The following is a 25342-nucleotide window of genomic DNA, read 5'->3' as shown; positions in this document are numbered from 1 at the left end:
ATTTGACCTTATTTACGAAAGTCGTATAGCATAACCCAAAGTCACTCAGAAACTGTGCCAACTTGGGCGAACAGTCTTTAGTCAAAGAATTGACTCAAAAGAATACTATAGTAGCTCTTGCAACGACCAGGCTATATATGAATTACCAGAACTCTATAAGCGGTCAATGCCCGACAGAGTGTCCCATACAGTCTGCCTATGTGATCGACTAGTCATTCCTTATGACCCTATGGCACTTGAACTTGCCATCAATCGCATCACACTCTAGTCACTTGGAGACGTCACCTCATATAAGTGACTAGGGACCAATACTATATTAATCCAGTTCCCTTAAATAGGGTTCAATATTGTCTCGACAACCTATTTGGAAAACAAAGTAATATAAGAAAAGAGTTTTGAATAAAACTCAAATGATGAATGTATTATCCCATATGTAAAATTGATACTATATCAATTACTACATAATCTATAATGCATACTTAATATTATATACATCCATACATCTCAACTCAATTGAAATGGCATGACTTATCATGCTAAGCCTATGAGAAGGCTTTGGTTAGTAAGTCTTAGCAACACATTGGACTTTCCCTAACCTTACTATGTACTTTTTCCCTTTGTTATGTATAATCTTTATTATAAAACTTTTGAGTACGTGTCTAAATCCAATCTAGACCTAGGCTTTCGAGCCTTGAGTAGCTCCCACTGATCTCACAGTGAATAGGGATAGAACTTTCGGTTATTGGAATGAACTACCATAGTTCAATTCCTTTAATTCATAAAACCGAATCCTTATATCATCCCTTCCTTCTTGCATGTCTCATTACTGCAAGTGTACTTAATTTCCGTTGTGTATATCTCATTCGTTCAACTGCCTAGGATGTTTCTAGCAGATATCCTCCTTAAATAATATAGCCAAGACGGTTCTCTAACCATCCTTATGTGCTTCGAATATGGTATTTGTGTAACTCCTTGCATACAAATCCATTAATTATTTCTACACACTTATCCTCTCTTATCTATCACTATAGATTTGGATACTAAAGATGTCTTGCATCTCTTCCTAGTCTCCCAATCACTTCTTCACGGAAGAGAGTATTGGCCCGTCATTCTCAATGAATAATATGTTATCTACATATGAGACATAGAAGACATATCATTAGTGCTTCTTGAGCACTAATGGATAGACTATATGGCTATATAGCGACTTTCACTTAATTTCGATTTATAACCTTTCGTCATACTCTAAGTATACGAATTATAAGAATGGCGATACATCTTAGCTTAATGAATTAATCCCACAGCGGAAGCCAGTGGATTCAATTTCTACATGTTCAATACCTTTGAACTTGTCTAGACTCTTATCAATATAAGAATATTCATTTAACGCCCATATCCTCTTAGAACTATCTTTATAGGTCTGGATACCTTAGAGATGTATTATTCCTCTCCTAAGTCATTCATCATTCACAATGATCAATATGTCCCTTACATATAAGACTATTAACAGCACATTACTCCCAATAAACTCCATGTATAAACAGAACTACTCAGCAATTCGAGACATGTTTATCACATGATCAAAACATACAATTCACTCCTTAATTCCTACTTAAGATTTCTTCTTAAGTTTGTATTCTACCTTAGGATAGTCGCGATTTACAAAACTCATGCAAGGTGATTTTAAAATCCATCTATATCAAATCACATCCAAATAAAATGAAGCGTTGTTGTTGCGTGCAAAACCCTTTGCCACCAACCAACCAAGCTAAATAAACATTTTCATGTTTATGCTTGCTTCGGACTTTTGCGGAGTTGAAACTAGATAAAGCATCTTAATAAGTTACAGGTTTGTTATTTTCAAAAATAACATGATTCCTGTCTACTTATATTTCGAAGAAATATTTACTGATTTTGACCAAGAAGGAACATCTTCCCACTTCTTATTCTCAGTTTGTGGCTCTTGAACATTTTCTCCCACTCTGTCTATAAGAAATGATCCTCTTTTCTCTAATAGACAGTATCACAAGCCACAAACCCTTTGTTCTCGTGATCATGTCGGAAGAGAGACCACATGTTCACTATCGAAACAAGCTACAATTTAGGTACCATGCCTAACCATATCACATATGAAATGTAGATGATTGCTTTAATTATGTTTTGTTTTAGTGGAATAAATAAATACTAGACAAATTGTGATAGAAACTACTTCCAACTTTATAGTAAAGAAATCATATCGTATAGGATTCTTTGTCACTTTCTAATATTATGAAGGTGAACTTGTGATACCATATCACACTCTTTTTAGTGTATATAAAAGTCTTCACTTTATTGTTCCCTATTTTAACAAAGTACTAATACTTGGGTTTTATAATCCCTAGTTTTTTATACTTTTTAACATTCAATGAACTTGTTCAAAGAATCTCTCTTCTTACCTCATTAAGTGGATACCAAGTATTTACCTAGTTCGTTGGTAGAAGAGATGAAGAAGTAATAACCTTTTCTGATTGAAATTGTATTCGACCATACACTTCAAATTGTAAATAGGGCAAATATCTTGCTCTATTCATAATCCTTCTCTAGAAAGAAGTCGTGAATTAATCTTGCTTTGAATACAAGATTCTTACACACCAAGAGATTCCAAATCAAATGGTTTGGGACACTAGTCAAAATTAGTTTCTAAATGCAATTTTCAATCAAGAATTGAGAAATGATTGGGGTCATCAACTTGAGTCTTAGATAATATATATATATGACATTTATTTTTAGTTTGAATATAATTACCTTGATTTGTATGGTTTCACCATAAACCTAATCGTGGTATATAAGGGCACAATGCTTGTTTTAATTGCACAATAGTGAAACCCCTTGCGTTTTTCTACAAAAACTTGAATTATATTCTTATTTAGACTTAGTGTACATCATACCAATTATTGAGGTACAAGTCTAAGTACAAAACTAAAATAAATACACTATAACACTTATATGGATAAAATGGCAACTACCCTAGTTTCATTCATGTAAATTTCTGAATTTATTCTTGCTAGTCGTCGTACGATTATTCAATGTTAGGATTTTAAGGATTTACAAAACCCTCAGATTGTGTTATGAACACATCCTCCTTTAAATACCCATTTAGAAAGATGGTTTTGACATCCTTTTGCCATATTTCATAATCATGAAATGTGGCAATTTCTAACATGATTCACAGATTTTTATCAAATACTCATGACGTGATAATTTGCAAGAATGCAATGTCAATGTCATTGATATTCAAGAAGGAATATGTTGGAGTCACACAACCAACTTCCTTGATCTTTACTTATTTGGGGGTTTGTATCTAAATTATTGTCTAGCACTTTCTCTTTCGAGCCTAGTTTTATCCTTAACAATTAAGATAGGTACTTACTTCTTATTGCTCCCACTAACTTTAAGAATTTCCATTTGATGAAGACTTATCTTCATATAAATTCCTAGTTAATCCTTCACAAGCGTTACCTTTATTGTGGTATTTGGTTAATAAAAATTTCTAACAAATTAATTTACCAATTCTACATTGTCATGTTCTTAACAACTTAAGTGCTTGATGACAAGTGTTTAGGTTCAGCAATAAGATTTTTGAACCATGGATGCATAGAAGATATTATCAAAACATATTTTGACCAAGTACTACTTCTATTCATATTCTTCATAAGAAATCATAGGTATGTAAGGAATTTTAAGATAATAATCTTATATTTGCATAGGACGATTCCTATCGAGTTCTATGAAATAGAACGATTCCTATGGATCTAGTCCACAACCTATGATACGGTTCATTTGAGGATTTAGAAAGAGATTCAATTTGTCGTTAGTAATAGTGTTTTAGAGGAGACTCGTATTACAATCGAATTGATATCATATATAAATAGGAGCGATAATAAAGAGCAATATAAATCAACAAAATTATGGGAAAAAAACAACATTCATCGTAAATAATGAAAATATTTTAGCATGTTTTAACATTTATATAATAACCTCCACGCAATTATATAAACGATTCCGAGATCCAAATCCATATTAACTTGGGCACGGGAAACCGATACATCCGTCACTAATATGACTCGGTGGGTTAACTCTTTAACCGATTCTACAATTAGAACTCTCGGTCGATGAAATTACGTTAAGTTCATCTTTAGCCTCGGAACATATGACTAGTCTTCATGTCCCGTTGAGACCAACCAAATTTCGTGTGTAATAACTAGTTATTACCCCACTTACCCGAGTGAAAAATGAAAGTAATACCCCCGGAAACGGAATCTACCTCCAATGTCAAAGAGATTCATGGGTTCTAATATTTGGAAAGGCTAATCTCAATTTTAAATATGTGAGAGGTCTTGTCGATTTATTATCTCTCACTTTTTATGTGAACTTTATTAGTGAGCTACGATAATTATAATCGACATGGTCGAAAAGACGATATATATAAAAATGCATGTGATGTTAATGGCGATTTGGCAATGCATGTAACATATAAAGAAAAATGCAAAGCAATAAATAAATTTCCTAGTATGGCCTTCTTAAAAAAGAAAATCTAATATTCTATTACAAATTCGGAAACCAACTCCATTGGTCCCTTGAACTTCAAGTGACACGCCTCCCAAGGAAACACCGTCTTGATCGGAACCCCTTTCCGAATGGCTCTGTCTTTAGGAATCTCCAGAATTACAAAATAATAATAAAAATACATAGCTATTCCTATTATAAATTTGTAATAAAAATTTAAAAAAGTAAAATAAAAGTGATACGAAATCACATTAATTACAACCGAATCAATATTCCCTTTCATTACGGGTAATATCGATTAAAAAATAAGCCATACTAAGATTAAATTACATAATTCAAAATTACATAAATAAAATATGGCATTCATTAATAAAAAATTCCAGCATTGTAATATGTATCTAACATGCCAAATTATGTGCCAAATCGCCCTATTTAATTTATATCGTAAATATAGTCCGGTTTTATGGGAATTCGTGATTTCTAACTTATTAAAATCACAAAAACAATACTAAAATCTAATTTTAGTCCAAGTTAATTATCCTAACATCTTAGGACTCAAAAATCAGTCATTACTCAATTTTTGACAATAATTCAACTTGATTATATATTTATGCTCATAATAGACCTTAAAATCATAACCTTTTATGAAATAAATCCAAATTAAATTACAATCATTTTAAAATTTTAATTTTAATTTTTTGAACATTCTGGAATAATTCCATGACACTCATAATGTCAAAAATCAAGGTTAAAATTTTCTAATTTAAATCGAGAAAATATAGTTGCTATATATATTTGTTTTATCAAATAAAACATCTAAAGTATATGAAAATTAATCTACTCAATGTTCTAACTTTAGATTTGATATGTAGGATAATAAAGAAACCTTAAATAATTTTCTCATGCATTGTAATTTATTTTAGCTATCTTTGCTAAATTAGTCACTATTTATGTCATTTTTACATTAAAAATTCATAAATCATGCAAAATGAATCGTGTTCATCTCAAATTTTACATACAATGATTAAAATGTGCATGTGACAACATATTAAAATTTTATGCTCTGCTTTAAAATTTAACTAATTTTAACCATTTTACCTCCATTTATTCAGTTTTTATCTCATAAAAATCATAAATCATGCAATATTAATCACATTAATACGAAATTTTACATACAATAAGTAAAATATGCGTGTGAGGTCATATAAAAAATTCATGGTCAGAAACAAAGTTTAACTATTTTTAGCATTTTAAACACCATTTTAATCAATAAAATATAATATAATTACTAAAATTATTAAAATTAGCCAAAAATTACCATTAATCATCAAAATGACATAAACTCATTTTAGGACCAGAATATATGACATGCAAAATTTTCCGTGACCTAGTCATATAAATCACAAATTTCTAGTTTTAATTTAGTCGGAAAAACTAAGCCGATTATGCATGCAACAACCATAGCTCTTGATACCAATTGAAAGGATTATATAACCCTCTAATTAAACTATTTTAATTATAGATTTAATTTACTCATTAAACTAGATATTGATCTTATGCATGCATAACAAAATTAAATCAAAGATTAATAAGAAAGCTTCTTACAATGCGGAAATCGGATTTGGAGCACAAGCAAGAGCACCTTTCTTACTTGTTCTTGAGCTTAAATATTGGATCATTCTTATAGTCCCAATAGTATGAGAACCTCCTATTAGTTGTACCAAGACAACCCCTTTAAAACTACTAAATAATTGACTAGATTACTTTAGTAGCCATCCTTAAAATATGATCCAATAATATTTTTATTACTACTATAGTAATTTGTATATTTAGATATGAGAACAGTTTTATTTTATCTAAAACTTATTTTAGAGAAGAGAGAAGAGTAAGAAGTATATATTTGTGTAAGAATGAATGTAGGAAAAATAAGAACAATTCTTATCATAAAAGAGAGAGGAAAACCGGTTGGGAGGAGAGAGGGAGTGAGCCAATGCATGCCCATATTGCTTTATCAATTGTTCTTCTCAAAATTGCTAGGGCGTGGTTTAGGTTTTAGAGGGTAATCATTATGTTTACCACTAATAAAATAATTTTAGCATTTTACCTAAACCATCCCACAAAACCGGTTTTCTAGGTTAATATGGAGTCCATTTTATTTTTGTCAATTTGTCATTTTCTCATATAATGTGTGACATGTGATATGTAACATGTTATTAATCATATTAATGCATATTTAACAATTAAATATCATTACATATATTAATTTAATTCCATACAACAATTGACAAGTAATTCACAATTACAAGTAAATAAAATGGTCAATGTTAATATAATCTACAACATATTACAATTATAATTAACCGCTCATTCTTAGTTTAATTGTTTCATAAACAATATATTTTAGTAATATAACATCTTAATTATTAAAGCGAATCTTATTTAATCGAATTAGAACAAGATTCATATTCTTACTCATATTCGTGAATTGTTCCATTTTAAGGAATTAATTAATCTGTATCAGTATACAATTAATTAATTTTATCTATTAAGAAGATCGTCACTCAAGACCAGGGAGAAGCTGAGGTATCTGGGAATTTGTACTAGTGACAGTTGTGTCTTATGTGACCAAGCTGTGGAGACTCACACCCACCTGTTTAGGTCTTGCAGTTATAGTTCTCACATTATCACTGGAATTGAGCAGTGGCTGCACTTGCATTTTCAACATCAGAATGGCTACTCTAAGTTGCAGAAATCTGTGTGCAGGATGGCTTGTATGGCCTGCTGGTACTACATTTGGCAGGAAAGGAACACTTGCAGGTTGAACCTTGCTCTTACCTTACCTGCTAACAAGATAACTGATCTGAAGCATTGCATTAGGGCTCGTCTGTTGCAGAAGATTAGTCCTATAATGCCTAATAGAGATAAAGTTTGGCTGCAGCATTTAGACATTCATCTGTAATTCATTTAGCCGTTGGCTTGGTGTAGTAGCACAATGAACTAGACTCCATTGTCCTATTTTATGATGATTAATAAAAAGCTTACATTATACCAAAAAAAAAAAAAAAAGATCGTCACTCAAGTGTGACCTTTAGGGATCAACTGATCACCACCGTATAAACGACAGTAATGTCAAACTCTAGTCAGCCAATCATTACCGATTAATATTGACCAGTTGACTTCTAAAAAAAATCATCCCGTTACATATTCTTATTATGAGTTTCAATAATGTGGTCGCACTATTATTGAGGACACATACTCCAACAATATGGTCAAGACAAATATAAAAGCGAAAGGAAATTTTTTGATTTGAACTAATTGTGTAAAGTTCATTTATTTGTAATTAATCGATATTTATCATCTTACTGGAATTAAACCGACATGGTATAAAGAACCAAGGATGATTATGAATTATGACTAATATGTTTGCAAGTGTAAATAATGAGAAAAAAATGATGAATAAAAGAAAAGGGTGTTAAAATACCCATTACCTTGTAATTAACCATTAATATCATCGAGTCACAGAATAAACCGTCATGGTACAAAGAACCAAGAATGATTTCGATAATGGTTAAAATATTTGTCATAAAAATGAATTAAAATGGTAAAAGTCGTAAAAGAAAATAAGAGAAAAATATTGCTGACAGATGAACACAAACACGGCTGGATTAAGGCCTGAGAGGGCATAGGGGTGCGAGCTCCCCTGCTATGCAAGTAGCCCCTGTCTCAGGCCAAAATCCGGTTTTGGCTCATTTCTCCTATTTTCGGATCGTGTTATGCATTACTCATGTTTTTTATATCATGAAAACAGTAAAGACATGAAATAACTGAGTTGTTTACACCCTCAAACTTACTTGTTAAGATGTTTGCGAGGTAGACGACTTTGGAGACGGTTTTCTCGTTATGCGACTACTCGGTATCCAAAAGAAGTTTAAAATAATGCCTTAAAAAAGGATTTTGTGTTGAAAATGTGTTGAAAATATGTTGTTGAAAAACATGTTGATTAATGTTGAGTTGGTCGAATGGATCGGTTGAATGTACGACGACAGTACCAAACAAAAATTGTAAGGCTTGTGTTTTCAATCGAGAGGTCGAAAACACGTGTCGATTTTTTGAATTAGGAAGTCGAAAGGTCTAGAAGTTTAAGGGAGATGTGAGGGGGCGGACGCTCACGTAAATATTATGGTGTGTGAAGGTGGGTATTTATAGAGAAATGTGGGGTGGTAGGTCGGTTGAGTTTGCTTGGAGGCTAAGGAGGAGACCTAAAGAGGCGCGAGCCACCTAGTGATACAAAGGGGTGTCTTGTCCTTTTCAATTTGGACGTGGCCTTTGCTCCATCTTTTGTTTGGTTGGTTTGATTTGTGGTATTCAAATAGGATGTCGTGTAACAATATGGTCGTCTAATAAGATGATATTTGGGTGTTATTTGGGCTAGGTATTTTGTTTGCTTGACTCTACCCGTGTTGACTCGGGATTTGAATTTTGAGTCGGTTTTTGGCCCGGTGTTGGTTTTGACTCTAATTATTGTTATTTTTGAAAGAATTCAAAACCTTCTAATTAAACTCTTTAATTATTTATCTAAATTACTCATTGATTTAGATGTTGATCTAGTGCATGCATAACAATATAAAAATAAAAGGTAAGAGCAAAGTTCTTTACATTTGAAGAAAATGGTTTTAGGGTACAAGTGAGGACTCCTCACACTTGTTCTTGAGCTACAAATAAATGGATGATCCTCCAAAACGCAATAGTAGGGATTCTCCTCTTGATGGCACCAAGACTACCCCTTAATTCTAATTAATATATTAACTAGATATATTATTAGAAACCTTAAATTTAATCTTAATATTATTTTATTACTACTTTATTAATCTTAAATGAATATAAGATATTTGAACAATATTTATTCTAAAACTAATTTTGAGAGAATGGAGAATGTGAGAGAAGTGGTTGTAAAACAAAGTGTAAGAATGTTTTAAGAATAAGAACAATTCTTATTCTTGTAGAGGGAGTGGAAAACTGGTGGGGACGGAGTGTCCAAGAGGACCAATGCATGCCCTTCAACATTTAGAATTGTTCTTATCAAAAGAACTAGGGTGTAGTCTAGGTTTATATGTTAATCATTGTGTTTTCCACAATTAAAACAATTTAACCATTTCACCCTATTTTCCTCTAAAAACCGGTGCACCTAGTGTAAAATGGAATCCATTTTATTTTTGTTAAATGTCATTTTGTCATATAATGTGAGACATGTAACATGTAACATGTAACATGTTATTAATAATATTAATGCATACTTAACAATTAAATATCATTACATATATTAATTCAATTATATAAAACAATTAACTAGTAATTCATAATCACAAGTACATAAAATGGTTCAAGTTACTATAATCTACAACACATTGTAATTATAATTAACCGATCATTCTTAATTTAATTGTTTCATAAACAAAATTTTAGTAATATAATTTTTTAATTACCAAAACGAATCTCATTTAATCGAATTACAATAAGATTCATATTCTCACACACATACGTAAATTGTTCAACTTTTAAGGAATTAATTAATCTATATCAATATACAATTAATTAATTTATCTATTAAGGGAATCGTCCTTTAGGTGTGAGCTTAAGGGATCAACTGATCACCATCGTCAAACGACGGTAATGTCAAACTCTAGTCAGCCAATCATTACTGATTAATGTTGATCAGTTGACGTATAAAAATGAATCACCCATTTATGTATTCTTAACATGAGTTTTAATAATGTGATCGCACTATTATTTAGGACACATACTCCAACAATTTTAATGCAAATGGCATGATAAAACCATTCATGGCATTATTTTCGACGTTCGAGACCCGGGTTGACTCAGATTGACTCGGGTTGCGGGTTTCTGAGTCGGTTTTAGGTCCGAAGACGGTTTTAACTCTAAATAGTGTTGTTTTAATGCAAATGAAGTTAGAAAACCATTTTTGAAATTATTTTTTATATTCGAGTAATGCATTAAACCATCTCATGTAATCCACGCACGCTGATGTGACCATAATTTGAGCATATTTAGTCCCCGAATTAGCCTTGTTCCCATGCTTTTTAGTGCATATTTGGGTCATTTATTATCTTTAGTCCTTTGTTTTGCATATTCTTTGAGGTTTTGATCCCTTGGCAGGAAAGGAGTGCAAACCTTCATTTTCATGGCAAAATGGAGCTAAATTGATTGAATTCATTGACCAAGCATCAAAGAGAAGACAACACTAGAAGGCCTTTGTACATATTGTAGTAGATGGGCAATGATGAGAAAAGATCCTTGCATCCCCGAGGAAATCCTCAAGGATTGTATGAAGAGAAAGGAAGAAAAGAAGAAAGGAAGAAGCTGATCTACAATCCGAGCGGATTGCCCACAATCCGCCCGTCCAAGACAAGCAATCCGAGCGTCTTCCCCAGAAGGCCGCTCGTCCAAAACCAACACAATCCGCCCGTCCACCACCACAATCCGCTCGTCCAACAAGAAGACAATCCGCCCGTCCCGTGCTCTGGATGCTCGGATTGTGTGACAGCTAATCCGTCTTCAACTTGTTCTATGAAGGATGCGCATACCTCGGGAAAGACTAGCAAAAAGGAGACTCGCATATTTTTCTGAGAGGAGCGATTCCTCAAGGACTTAATCGTCATTTAAGCCCTTAGTAAACCCTAATTTGTGTACCTAATCCCCACTATAAATACCCCATTAGTCTAATTAGATAATCATGTTCTTCTTAGCAATCTCTAGTGTAGTTTATATCAATCTAATCTCTCTTTAATCTTGTAATCAACATTTAATCAAGTTTTAATACAAATCTCATTTGCTTAATCTCTCTTTTGTTCATCTTTCATTTTGGGTAATTGAAGATTATTTAGGTTATTATTGGGAGATTGACAACCTTCCAATCAATCATCAAGTACTTCTAATATTCTTTGCTTTATTATTGGAATCATTAGTAGGTATATTTCTCTTAATCCCTTTTTAATTATTGTTAATTATCTTCTTTATTCATCATGTTTTACTTTGTTGGTATGATTGACAACCTTGCTAGCATGTTCAACATGATAATGAGTGAGTTATTTCCTTAGCTAGGATCAATGGGTAATTAAGGAAACCCAACATGGGGGATGATTCATGCTTAAATTAATATGTTTTCATAGATTTTTTGCTTGCTTGTTGTGATCTCAACTTATGCACATGTTATGTTTGATGAAATGCGAGCCTATGAATCCTTGCATTTTTTACCCATCACCTATCTTTTCAATGACACTTGTAAGACATAAACCAACTCGAGTCTCATTAGACCATGCATATATTTAAGTAGGGAAGATTAAGTCGGTTTGTAGGTGTTGTACAATCTAATCGATTTGGCTCCGGGACCCAAACTTTCCTAGGATTGTCAGACATAAACCAACTCGATCCATCACAACAATAATTGCTTGCTTATAATTTTAGAATATGTTTGTATGATCGATTCCCTTGAATCCCCTATGACCCCATGACACCCTAGTGCCTTTTATCAATTGTTTACATCCCTTTTTAATCATCTTGCTTGTTTACTTTCATTGCTATTTATTTTAGTGATCTTCTGTGACACCCTCATTTTTAGCGTTAAATAAACACGTATATTCTACAGAAAAACTGACAGGATATGTTTGTAATTGGTTCAACTAGATAAAACCTGTAATTTTAAAAGCTTTTCTAAACCATTCACAAACATTTCCAAATGAAGAATGCCAAAACCTGCAAATTCTAACAAACTAATTTACATAACATTGCTAAAGTCGCGAGAATAAAGTGATACAAACCAAAGTAAAAGAGGGAGACATATGTCCCTCCAAAATATAAACACAACCATATGTTTTAAGGTTTACTACAAAATATAACCAGACTAGGTCCAAGGTTTTTTTGCTCACTAGCTCGTCCGTGTACCCCATCTAATCATCATCAACCTGTCAATCGCATTTTATACAAACACGAAAGCCACAATTCAGTGGGGGAGTAACTTCGAGTCCTCCCAGCCACGAAATGTCATATTTAATATAACATGTAAACATAAGAATATGAATACGAATCACACAATGCCTTAGCATATAGATGCTAGACAATCATGCTTATCATGCGAACAACAATATAACAACACATAGTCCTAGCATGTGAATACTAGACCGACTCATACTACACTATCATGTGAATCACATAACATCCAGGAATCCAAATTCTATCAACCATAGCCGGCTTGCATCTCACCTTCTATGATTCATAGAATTATCAAACAAGAAAGGACAATATATCAAAGACAGGCATAAGTTCTTAGCACGGTCAATAGTCACTTTGTAACTCGAGTCTATACCACGAGGTAGGGAAGGTAATCGAACCGGTATCTTGGCTCAGAGGTTCTATCAAAACATGGCCAAGACACAACACAACCCTAGCCTAAAATCTGCGCAGACCTAGACATGCGGATACACACCACCGCACCGAAGACCCACAATTTTTTTAAAACAAAGTGAGTACCCTAAGGAGTCCAGCAAAGGGTTGGCTAGTACTTAAGCTGACCACTTACTCTCAAAATAAGTAACGAGGTCATGCCCCAACTTGGATATAAACCCACCAAGTCAGGAACACAAAGGCTACTGAGCAGTGAACATATATTCGTCAAAGACTATAAAGACCTATCTATGACAAACACAACAATACCACACATATAAGCGGTGACCAAACAACACAATCCCGATATTAATGGTACTCATAACCTTTATATATTCAATTACCCAAATTATAAGAATGAGAAACCAACCTGCAAGAAGTATTCAATACCAGTTCCATTTCAAGCACTATTAACAATATTAAAGGTTTCAGGGAATCTAGGGCCGTTTTTACAATATAAGAAACCATTCAAATCAACCAACAACACATGTGAAATAAAAAAATAATAAATGGCCTAAAACAAGAATAAGGCCAATTATCCATTTCACACAATATTTTCATCCAACCGAATTTTTACCCGCAACCCCACCTGCGCGACAGTGCATGGTTCAATCGCCTTGGTGACGACAAATCACACAATTGATCGACATCGATTCACCAAAGCGACTAAGGGCTCGATTTTTTTCAAGATAATCATCCAAACATTGCAATTATTGCTATAAAATTCATTTTAAGCCTATTCATTACAATTTCATATCATAACCTATCCTACCATGTGCCAACTACCAATATAAGCATTACTTTACCATCAACATTATATTTACCACTAACATTATTCATTTCATAAGACTACCCATATGTTACTTATACTAAATATAACATTAATGCACCCGAAATGACGAACAACGCATGAAAAATCGCGAAACAAGCAACGGGCCGACCCGGACCAACCCAGGGCTGCCGTGGGCCTGCGCATGGGCCCTCTTTTGGGCCAACCAATCGGCCGCCACCCCCATTTCCTCCGTTTCTCCGTTTTTGTTCATTTTAACATCGTTTTAAGCATCAATTTATCATTCCCATTTCATTTCAATACTAATATGTGAACTTAAACTTACAAAAGACATGAATTTAACCCATATTATCATATGAAATAAACCACTCAAATAACATACACAGAATCATACAAAAAGCAAAGAATGTGACATTTATTCGTCGAGTAACTCGAAATATGTTACCTTAAGCTAGAAAAAGGCAAAATAACCCTTGAGAAAACCCTAAAAACAGTAGCTACCCATCATCCTCTACTATATAGGAGTCCCCTATATCATCCTCATAATCTTCACCTATTAAAAACAACAAAAACACCATAATAATTACTAAAACCGAAATTATGCCCAAAATCATCTTAAATCGACATAATGAAAACTGAAATTAAAACATACTAGGATGTAGATCTTGAAGAGAGGATTCCGAAAATATAAATTTTGCGAAAATCCGACTAGAAACGAAGAAGTTATGATGAAATTACGATTGTAAGTTTATTTGTTGTTTTTTTGTGGATTTCGGTCAAGAGACAAAAGAAGCCTTAGGAAGAAATAGGAAGGTGGGGGAAGAAGGTGGGCCGTGGAAAGGGAGAAAGGAGCGGGAATTCGGTGGAATTTCATTAGTCGGTTTTTGGTACCGTTTAAGACGATAATTTCGATGATAATTAGAACCGTTTGTCAAATGCAAATTCCGACAATGCCAAAGTTCTTAAACACGAGATTACAAGAAGATCGAGTACTCATATGACCCATTTCCAAAATCGTTTGCCCAATTTTCACAAGAATCGCCATTTTCCCCGATATGCCCTTATTTCGAAATAAAAGGTTTTTACATGGTTTAAACTATTTTTAAACATTTCGAAACTATCAAAATAAATACTTTACTTCAAAATATAATAGAATTATATTTCATTGAATTATTATTACTTCAAATACATTAATATTAAATTCAACTTGATTAATAAATTACTTCCGCCATATAATAACGATCCGAAATTACGGGTGTTACAATCATCCCTCCTTTTAAGAAGTTTCGTCCTCGAAACTTGCAAGTAGAAAATGAAAATACAATAAGGACGAACTCAATTTTCCAAGGTCGAAAATCAAAACATTCAAAACAAATTGGAATTTCAAAAGGTGATCCTTCAATAGGGGTTAAGAAAACTTTCAAAAGCACGATGTCCATATCAAGGGAATGAGAGAACTCTTGATGCATGCAAGCGCGCTATCATTCCGAATCAAGGACAAATCAAAATATGAAATCATTCGCCGATGAGTGCAGAACTAGTTATCAGACGTCTCCAATGACGAATCCTGACAACGAATCAACGCCAAAACAAAATGAAAGCGAAAGGTCAAATGAAATTGTTATAGAAAAATGGTAAATCATTTTTTAAACTTTACCAGAAGTCAAGTTTTCCAAACATAATACAAATTTTAACAATGAATCGAAAAGTTAACTCACATTGGTCCGAAATTACACAAAACGAAAAATAACTTAGGTATCAAATCGAACACTAAGGTTGAAAGAGAGTGAAAAATCATTTTCAAATGTTATAGAAAGAGGTCAATTTGTAGATTTAACTCCAAATTTAAAATAATGAACCAAAAGTTTACCCAAACAAGATAGAATCTATGCAAGATGGAAAAACAACTCGGGAACGAGAAGTGCAACTCGCGATAGGGAACTCACACCCAACAGACAAGAAGGAGTTGAACTCTTAAAGGTGGAATTTTTGGATGAAGTCAATAAAGATGTCAACGAACAAGACACTTTACTCAAAAAGTCAAATGAGTTCCAAAAAGGCGAACTCAACGGAACAAGCCAGAATAGCAAGAATGACAATTGTCGGAGATCGGAATTAGGAAGATCGGTACATCGAGAAAGGTTCACTCAATTTCCAACCACAGAGTCATCCTACTAGGTCCTCCGAACATCAACAGGACAACAACAAGAGGCCACACTAATCCAAAGAGCCATCTGAACCACTCATCGACAAGTCTACTTATACGCTAATCCTTGAGACAATCATACCCTCCACATTTATAACTTAACAATTTCCCAATCAAAATGTTTCCACCAATATCCTCCACTGAACAAAATCAAAATCCAAAGTCGAAACTAGTAACAATATTATATCCTTACTAAGATTCAATATTCTCAAACGCATTCATGCTTGAAACCAACCCACAAGCAACAAGTTGCACTATCCAACCCATAATTAGCACTAACTATAAGATAAATGGGTTCATCACACAAATCATCTGATCGGTTTACTCAAGATTCATTATCCTACTTCCCAACAATATTCCAATTCCAATAGAAATATTCCTCAAAGGATTAAATATAAGGTCCAAACTTACAATAACATTCCACAAACTTAGCTATCAATCCCCAATACCGTAAAGTAAGGCTCAAATGACAAACGAACAATCCCCGAACGAACAATGCCCAAAACAAATCCAAAATAACCATAGAAATACTCCACCAAGGTAAACTAATCCCATTAGTCTCATCATCAAATCGAAACCAAAGTGAGTCTTATTCCACCAAATCACGCGAACCTCAAATCGCAAGGAGACTACAACATTGCCATCATAAGAATTCCATCAAAAATCTAGCTCTCATATTACGTGGTCAAATACAGACACAAACTCCTACACCAATTCCCGACAAAAACCAAAATACAAAAACCCTCAAATCACATCCCACTAACTCTGTAAACATGGTCAACAAGGTACCAACTATACTAAGTAGATAAGGAGTGATATCGGGATAGAGAAACGGTAAAATATTTTCGAAGGGTGCATGAGCATGACAAGTTAGGAAACTAGGGAGTCGGACCGTAAAGATAACGGTTGACAGAAATTAGAGGTACTCGAGTTAAGAAGATATCTCGGGCAAGAAGAAGATACGTAAACTTCGGCATAAAAAACAGGGTTCAACGAACGCTAAAGAGAAGGAGAGGAGAACAGAAGCGGCATAATGAAAGGGTTACCGCTTAACCAAACACTCCTCAAAGCTTATGATCGCTATGATAAGGTTACATCACTAAGGTGCTCAACAAAGACTCAAAAGTCTACCAAATCATAGGACTAACAAGGATTCCACAATGGTAGGTTTTCCTCAACTCAATCGGTTCCAAGAGCCAAAATCAATTCACCACACAAATTCATTTGTTACCATCCAAGTCCCAAAGTATCTCCTTTACAATTCTCGTCATCGAACTTCACTTGCTATGTCATCCCCAAGTACCATGGCTTGTTTACACCATCATCTCACCACTTCGTACTTCTAGTCTCCGATACCATAAATTAAAATCGCATCTTTGAACTCACGAACTACATCGAACAACTTTCCACCAAAATTCCCAAATTCAGATATGATTAATAAGGTCAACCACGTGTTCTCAAATTTCAAAAGGTCAACAAGGGCTACTCTATACTATATTTGGTCAACTCAAAAGGTTTAACAAACTAACTAATTCCAAAGTACGATACCAATCCATTAAGCAACGTCAATGTCCTATTGTATTCCTTTCAAGGCCTACAAAGATTGGGGCTAACTATCATTCCTTTAATTCTCCACAAGAAACATCGAGACTCTCAAATGAAGTAGCTTAGGTTCATTCCAACTTATGTGCTAAGGTAGTACCATGCTCAATCACCTATAACAAACAAGCTCTCAATAGACATAAATCCCAAGGTGTTTCTCAACTCACTAGGCTCTCTCATCAAGCACAACTAACAAGACTAACCAAAGGATCCCAAGTTATCTTCTCATATACAACTCAAACCTTAAACAATCAATTTCTCAACTCATTCACGCCCTCAAATGATACATTCACTCACCCCAAGGTACGAGGCTCAGTCAAAAACATTCTCTCAAAACCGAGTTCTCTTGAACAAGGGGACTATCCCGCGGAATAAAAGGAAGGTGTCCACAAGGACTCTTATTATAAGAGGAAAACGAACCAAGGATGAATCGGGAGAAAGAATAGAAGAGTAATTACCAAGGCGAGAGAAGAGGAATTAGAAAGACGAATAAACAACTAGATTGAAAGATTAAGGTAGGGTACACTGAATACGAAAAGAAATATCGAGAAAGTGGAAGCATCCTTCATTTGGCATAACCAATCTTTAACATTCGGCAACGGCCACTCAATCTTGGTCACCAACGAGTAAGATCACGGTCATAGCTTCAACGGCACGAAAATTAATAACTAACAATTAACAAACCTAGCTTGTAGGATTGCATTATCAATGTTTCTTGGAAGGGCCATCTTGCAAAAGAGAACATTGGTTAGCACTTAACAAATAGCAATCACAAAGAGACTACCACATAAAATCCTAAATCTACCCATCCTACCCATCTCTCAAGTTTATTATTTAAAGGTCAAGATTTTTATATTGGGGTGCACAAACGTGCGTCGGGAGCAAATATGCTCTGATACCAACTGTGACACCCTCATTTTTAGCGTTAAATAAACACGTATATTCTACAGAAAAACTGACAGGATATGTTTGTAATTGGTTCAACTAGATAAAACCTGTAATTTTAAAAGCTTTTCTAAACCATTCACAAACATTTCCAAATGAAGAGTGCCAAAACCTGCAAATTCTAACAAACTAATTTACATAACATTGCTAAAGTCGCGAGAATAAAGTGATACAAACCAAAGTAAAAGAGGGAGACATATGTCCCTCCAAAATATAAACACAACCATATGTTTTAAGGTTTACTACAAAATATAACCAGACTAGGTCCAAGGTTCTTTTGCTCACTAGCTCGTCCGTGTACCCCATCTAATCATCATCAACCTGTCAATCGCATTTTATACAAACACGAAAGCCACAATTCAGTGGGGAGTAACTTCGAGTCCTCCCAGCCACGAAATGTCATATTTAATATAACATGTAAACATAAGAATATGAATACGAATCACACAATGCCTTAGCATATAGATGCTAGACAATCGTGCTTATCATGCGAACAACAATATAACAACACATAGTCCTAGCATGTGAATACTAGACCGACTCATACTACACTATCATGTGAATCACATAACATCCAGGAATCCAAATTCTATCAACCATAGCCGGCTTGCATCTCACCTTCTATGATTCATAGAATCATCAAACAAGAAAGGACAATATATCAAACACAGGCATAAGTTCTTAGCACGGTCAATAGTCACTTTGTAACTCGAGTCTATACCACGAGGTAGGGAAGTTAATCGAACCGGTATCTTGGCTCAGAGGTTCTATCAAAACATGGCCAAGACACAACACAACCCTAGCCTAAAATCTGCGCAGACCTAGACATGCGGATACACACCACCGCACCGAAGACCCACAATTTTTTTAAAACAAAGTGAGTACCCTAAGGAGTCCACCAAAGGGTTGGCTAGTACTTAAGCTGACCACTTACTCTCAAAATAAGTAACGAGGTTATGCCCCAACTTGGATATAAACCCACCAAGTCAGGAACACAAAGGCTACTGAGCGGTGAACATATACTCGTCAAAGACTATAAAGACCTATCTATGACAAACACAACAATACCACACATATAAGCAGCTGACCAACAACTCAATCCCTAGTATTAATGGTACTCATAACCTTTATATATTCAATTACCCAAATTATAAGAATGAGAAACCAACCTGCAAGAAGTATTCAATACTAGTTCCATTTCAAGCACTATTAACAATATTAAAGGTTTCAGGGAATCTAGGGCCGTTTTTACAATATAAGAAACCATTCAAATCAACCAACAACACATGTGAAATAAAAACATAATAAATGGCCTAAAACAAGAATAAGGCCAATTATCCATTTCACACAATATTTTCATCCAACCGAATTTTTACCCGCAACCCCACCCTGCGGCAGTGCACGGTTCAATCGCGGCTGACCAATCACACAATTGACTGACATCGATTCAGTCAAAGGGACTAAGGGCTCAGTTTTCGGCATAATCATCCAAACATTGCAATTATTGCTATAAAATTCATTTTAAGCCTATTCATTACAATTTCATATCATAACCTATCCTAACATGTGCCAACTACCAATATAAGCATAACTTTACCATCAACATTATATTTACCACTAACATTATTCATTTCATAAGACTACCCATATGTTACTTATACTAAATATAACATTAATGCACCCGAAATGACGAACAACGCATGAAAAATCGCAAACAAGCAACGGGCCGACCCGGCCAACCTGTGGTCTGCCGTGGGCCTGCATGGGCCTGCCGGCCTCTTTGGGCCAACCGGGCCGCCACCCCAATTTCCTCCGTTTCTCCGTTTTTGTTCATTTTAACATCGTTTTAAGCATCAATTTATCATTCCCATTTCATTTCCATACTAATATGTGAACTTAAACTTACAAAAGACATGAATTTAACCCATATTATCATATGAAATAAACCACTCAAATAACATACACAGAATCATACAAAAAGCAAAGAATGTGACATTTATTCGTCGAGTAACTCGAAATTCGTTACCTTAAGCTAGAAAAAGGCAAAATAACCCTTGAGAAAACCCTAAAAACAGTAGCTACCCATCATCCTCTACTATATAGGAGTCCCCTATATCATCCTCATAATCTTCACCTATTAAAAACAACAAAAACACCATAATAATTACTAAAACCGAAATTATGCCCAAAATCAACTTAAATCGACATAATGAAAACTGAAATTAAAACATACTAGGATGTAGATCTTGAAGAGAGGATTCCGAAAATATAAATTTTGCGAAAATCCGACTAGAAACGAAGAAGTTATGATGAAATTACGATTGTAAGTTTATTTGTTTTTTTTTGTGGATTTCGGTCAAGAGGCAAAAGAAGCCTTAGGAAGAAATAGGAAGGTGGGGGAAGAAGGTGGGCCGTGGAAAGGGAGAAAGGAGCGGGAATTTGGCGGAATTTCATTAGTCGGTTTTGGCTCGTTTCGACGATAATTTCGATGATAATTAGAACCGTTTGTCAAATGCAAATTCCGACAATGCCAAAGTTCTTAAACAGGAGATTACAAGAAGATCGAGTACTCATATGACCCATTTCTAAAATCGTTTGCCCAATTTTCACAAGAATCGCCATTTTCCCCGATATGCCCTTATTTCGAAATAAAAGGTTTTTACATGGTTTAAACTATTTTTAAACATTTCGAAACTATCAAAATAAATACTTTACTTCAAAATATAATAGAATTATATTTCATTGAATTATTATTACTTCAAATACATTAATATTAAATTCAACTTGATTAATAAATTACTTCCGCCATATAATAACGGTCCGAAATTACGGGGTGTTACATCTTCTATTCAAACCCCAAATTGTGACACCCCTAGACACCGCTAGTTGCAATTGAAAATCTCATCTCAATTCCCGTCCCTTGGGATCCAACCTTTACTTGCCTCTTTACTAATTGTAGAGTTGTTTGTGGAGTTATAAATAGTGTTTTGGTCTAGGTGCTCCTAACGACAAGTACCGAAAACTAAACCTTTCAAGAGAGTCCGACCAAAAATGGCGCCGTTGCCGGGGACGGTGTTAACTTGATTTAGATTTTTCTTAGATTGTTATTAGTTGTGTCTTTCTTTGCCTTGGGGAAGTAAAACTCCTCAAGGTTTGTTCTAATTATTTTCAAGTTGTTTGGTATTTTGCATGTCTAGAAGATCACAAGGTAACTTGTTACCCTTTGATCACGAAATTGAAAGGACTTTGACAAACAATAGAAGACTTGCTAGAGGAACTTTGAGAGGTATTGGTGAGGTTGTAGATATTCAACGAAACACTATTGAGTTCATCAACCCTTTTGCAAGAGAAGGTGAGGAGAACCCAACACAAAATCAACCCACAATGCCTAAATTTTCATCACATACCGTACCAACCGAGGAGAACCTACCCAATGGTACTCCCACACCAACACTTAACCGGAAATTTCATTGCCAAATCCGCATTTATCCAATTAGTCGAAAGAAGCCAATTTGGGGGGATGCCTAGTGAAGACCCTCACTCTCAAATGGAGACTTTTTGTGACTATTGTGATGCGATTTCTCAAACCGGTGTAACTCAAGACCAAATTCGATGGGTCTTATTTCCTTTTTCTCTAATTGGCACCACAAAACAATGGTTGAAAGGCCTTGATAAGGCTACTCTCGGAATTGACTCTTGGAAGAAATTGGCTGTAGCTTTCTACAAAAGGTTCTACCCACCGGAAAAGACTAATATGCTAAGAGCTCAAATTACGGGCTTTAAGCAAAGAGATGAAGAATCCTTGTATGAAGCTTGGGAGCGATTCAAGGGAATTTGTCGCTCATGTCCTCATCATGGACTTAGCGAGTGGTTCTTGGTACAACAATTTTGGAATGGTCTTTATGAAGACTCAAGAAACATTCTCAACATGGGATCAAATGGTATGTTCACCGAAGTTGACGATAATCAAACTTGGAACAAGATTGAGGAAATGGTGGTCCATAATTCACAATATAGTAGACCTCGCAAGGCTACTAGAGGAGGAAAGCATGAAGTGGACTCTATTACTCAATTGGGTGCTCAACTTAGTGCTCACATTGATACCATCAATTTGAAGTTCGAAAAAGCTATGGTTAGACTTGAAGAAGCCTCAAAATCACAAAGCAACATGTTAATGCCATGATGATATCTTCATCAATCCCAAGTGGGATATGTGAGAATTGTGGAACTTTGGGACATGACCAAAGTGAATGTAGGGGAACAAATGAACAAGTGAATGCTTTTCAAGCATACAAGAGTGGTACCCCTTATTCAAATTATTACAATGAAAACACCAAATTCCACCCAAATCTCTCATACAAAAGCCAAAATGTTCAAAACCCTCAACCCACATACACCCCACCCCCCATGAGAAACCAAAATCAAAGACCCTTTTACAACCAAAACCAAGGTTACCAAAATCAAACTCCATACAATCAACAAAGTGACCAAGGTTTTGATGTTCAAAAAGCGGTCCTCCAAATGCAAAAGAATCAACAAGACACGAAATGAGGCTACTATAATCACATAATAAGCAAAGCATCCGGCTCAGAGGCTACCTTTAAAGCATGTCCGAGACACAAGTCCTTAAGTACCTTGGCTCAGCGGTTACCTTTAAAACATGTCCAAGGCACGACCTCTAAAGTATCTGGCTCAGCGGTTACCTTTAAAACATGTCCAAATACTACAAACAAGTGCCCGACTCAGAGGTTACCTTTAAAACATGTGCGAGGCACAACACATAAAGTATCTGGCTCAGCGGTTACCTTTAAAACATGTCCAAATACTACAAACAAGTGTCCGACTCAGAGGTTACCTTTAAAACATGTCTGAGACACAACATACAAGTATCTGGCTCAGCGGTTACCTTTAAAACATGGCCAAATACAGCAAACAAGCACAACAACCAAGCACAACAAACAAGCACATAGAACGGGATTATTAATGTCACACTCATACTCATGGCTTGCATCTCACCATAAGTACGGATGGGAACATCAATCCCGATGACCTTACCGCAACTAGAGGGCCTATGGCTCACCCCTAGAATCCGATAGGACCGTGACTCAGGGACGGGATGCTTAACGTCACATTCATACTTATGGTCTGCATCCCCATGAGTACGGATGGGAACATCACTCCCGCCGATTCATATCGCAACTAGAGGGCATCCGGCTCACCCCTAGTATCCGATAGGATCAAGACTCAGGGTCGGGATTATAAATGTCACATTCATACTTATGGCTTGCAGCACCATAAGTACAGATGGGAACATCACTCTCGACGTTCATACCGCAGCTAGAGGGCCTCTGGCTCACCCCTAGTATTCCGGTAGAACCAAAACTCTCAGAACCGAACAATACTAGATATTATCTAAAGTACGACTCACTATAAGTAACTATTTATAATAAATATTTTATACTTGCGTTACATTAATAAATATCTCACTTCATAATTTAACATGTCGGTTAAAATAAAATATAACAAGCGATAGAATAAATTACGTTATGTGAAAATTTACGGAATGCAAACAAATCTAATACCAGTGACAAAATGAGCCCAACCATTAAATTGTGGTGAGCCCAACAATTTAATGGTGGTGAACCCAAACACACCAAGAAAATGAGTCCAATTAAGATAAGAAAGTGAGTCCAAAAAGAATAGGAAATCGAGTCCAAAAGATACAAGAATTTCAGGCCCAACCAACAAATTCAAATGAATCAAACAATTAAAGTTTAATATGTAAAAGAACGATATTTACGAGTGTCATGTTATATAAAACACGAGACGGAAATTAATAATTCATATACTAAACTTGGCGCCAAATGCACCCACAATATAAGTGTGGCCCAAAACTACAAGTCATGTTCAAGGCTTAATATAGGACATAGGAAGGCATAGAACAAAGGAGGAAAGACGGTTGCGAACTGCACAAAATAATGATGTGTGCTAATTGAATAACTAGAGCAACTAATGACCGACAAACGACGCAAATTATGGCACAGCCACGCCCGTAACCAACTTGGCAGACCCGCACAACATGACGCAACAGGCAAAGCAGCGAAGCAGACAACAATAAAGAACGCACCCAAAAAAGATGCATGCATTCAGTCCAACAACTCGCAATTCCCCTTCCAAACCCGGTAGTCTTGGGACGGTTTTCTAGGCCAAACCGAGACGTATTTCACCCAAAAAAAAGACCTAATCCAAAAATGTATATGCACTTGAGATAATAGCAAGGAAGTTGGTTCAATTTATCATAAAGAAACCCGTCAAAACAGCCCACGAAAACTGCTCGACAAAGTCCATTTTTACGATTTATAAAGGTCTTTTGTGACGGTCTTAAGACGAAATTTTAAGCATGAAAAGGGTGAAATTTCTCGCATACCACCAACCCATTACATACTTGGATATACATAGGAGGCGGAAATCAACTATTTGGTTCAAATCATCCGTGGGATCGACTCAAAAACAGTCCACAAAAGTCACTCTTCATCAACTTATATATACATGGTTTTTCTAGCAAATTCATGAGGCCGTCTTAAGACAAGTTTTTAAGCATGTTACAAGGCTGAATCCATCCAAACAAAAGACCATATTCATTCATGTATATGCACACAAGACGTGAGTAATCAAATTGACTCGAACCAACAACAACTTCAGCTCACAAATCGCGTCCAAAAACACCCAAAACAGTCCCCTGTTTCACTTTTCATTTAACAGTTTTGCGTCCGTCTTAAAACAAGTTTTTAAGCATA

At 35.1% G+C, this 25342-nt stretch overlaps 1 non-coding gene across 1 annotated transcript; it reads right to left on the bottom strand.

Annotated features, from left to right (window-relative positions):
- Positions 1 to 22299: 22299 nt before the first annotated feature.
- LOC141624629 (small nucleolar RNA R71) lies at positions 22300 to 22406 on the bottom strand. The gene has a single exon (XR_012534434.1). It is a non-coding gene; the product is annotated as a small nucleolar RNA R71 (small nucleolar RNA).
- Positions 22407 to 25342: the final 2936 nt, after the last annotated feature.

Source organism: Silene latifolia, chromosome X (genome assembly GCF_048544455.1).
Source record: "Silene latifolia isolate original U9 population chromosome X, ASM4854445v1, whole genome shotgun sequence".
In the NCBI taxonomy this organism is placed as follows: domain Eukaryota; kingdom Viridiplantae; phylum Streptophyta; class Magnoliopsida; order Caryophyllales; family Caryophyllaceae; genus Silene; species Silene latifolia.
The sequence above is the reverse complement of the archived record's forward strand: the minus strand, read 5'-3'. Positions and strand labels throughout refer to the sequence as shown.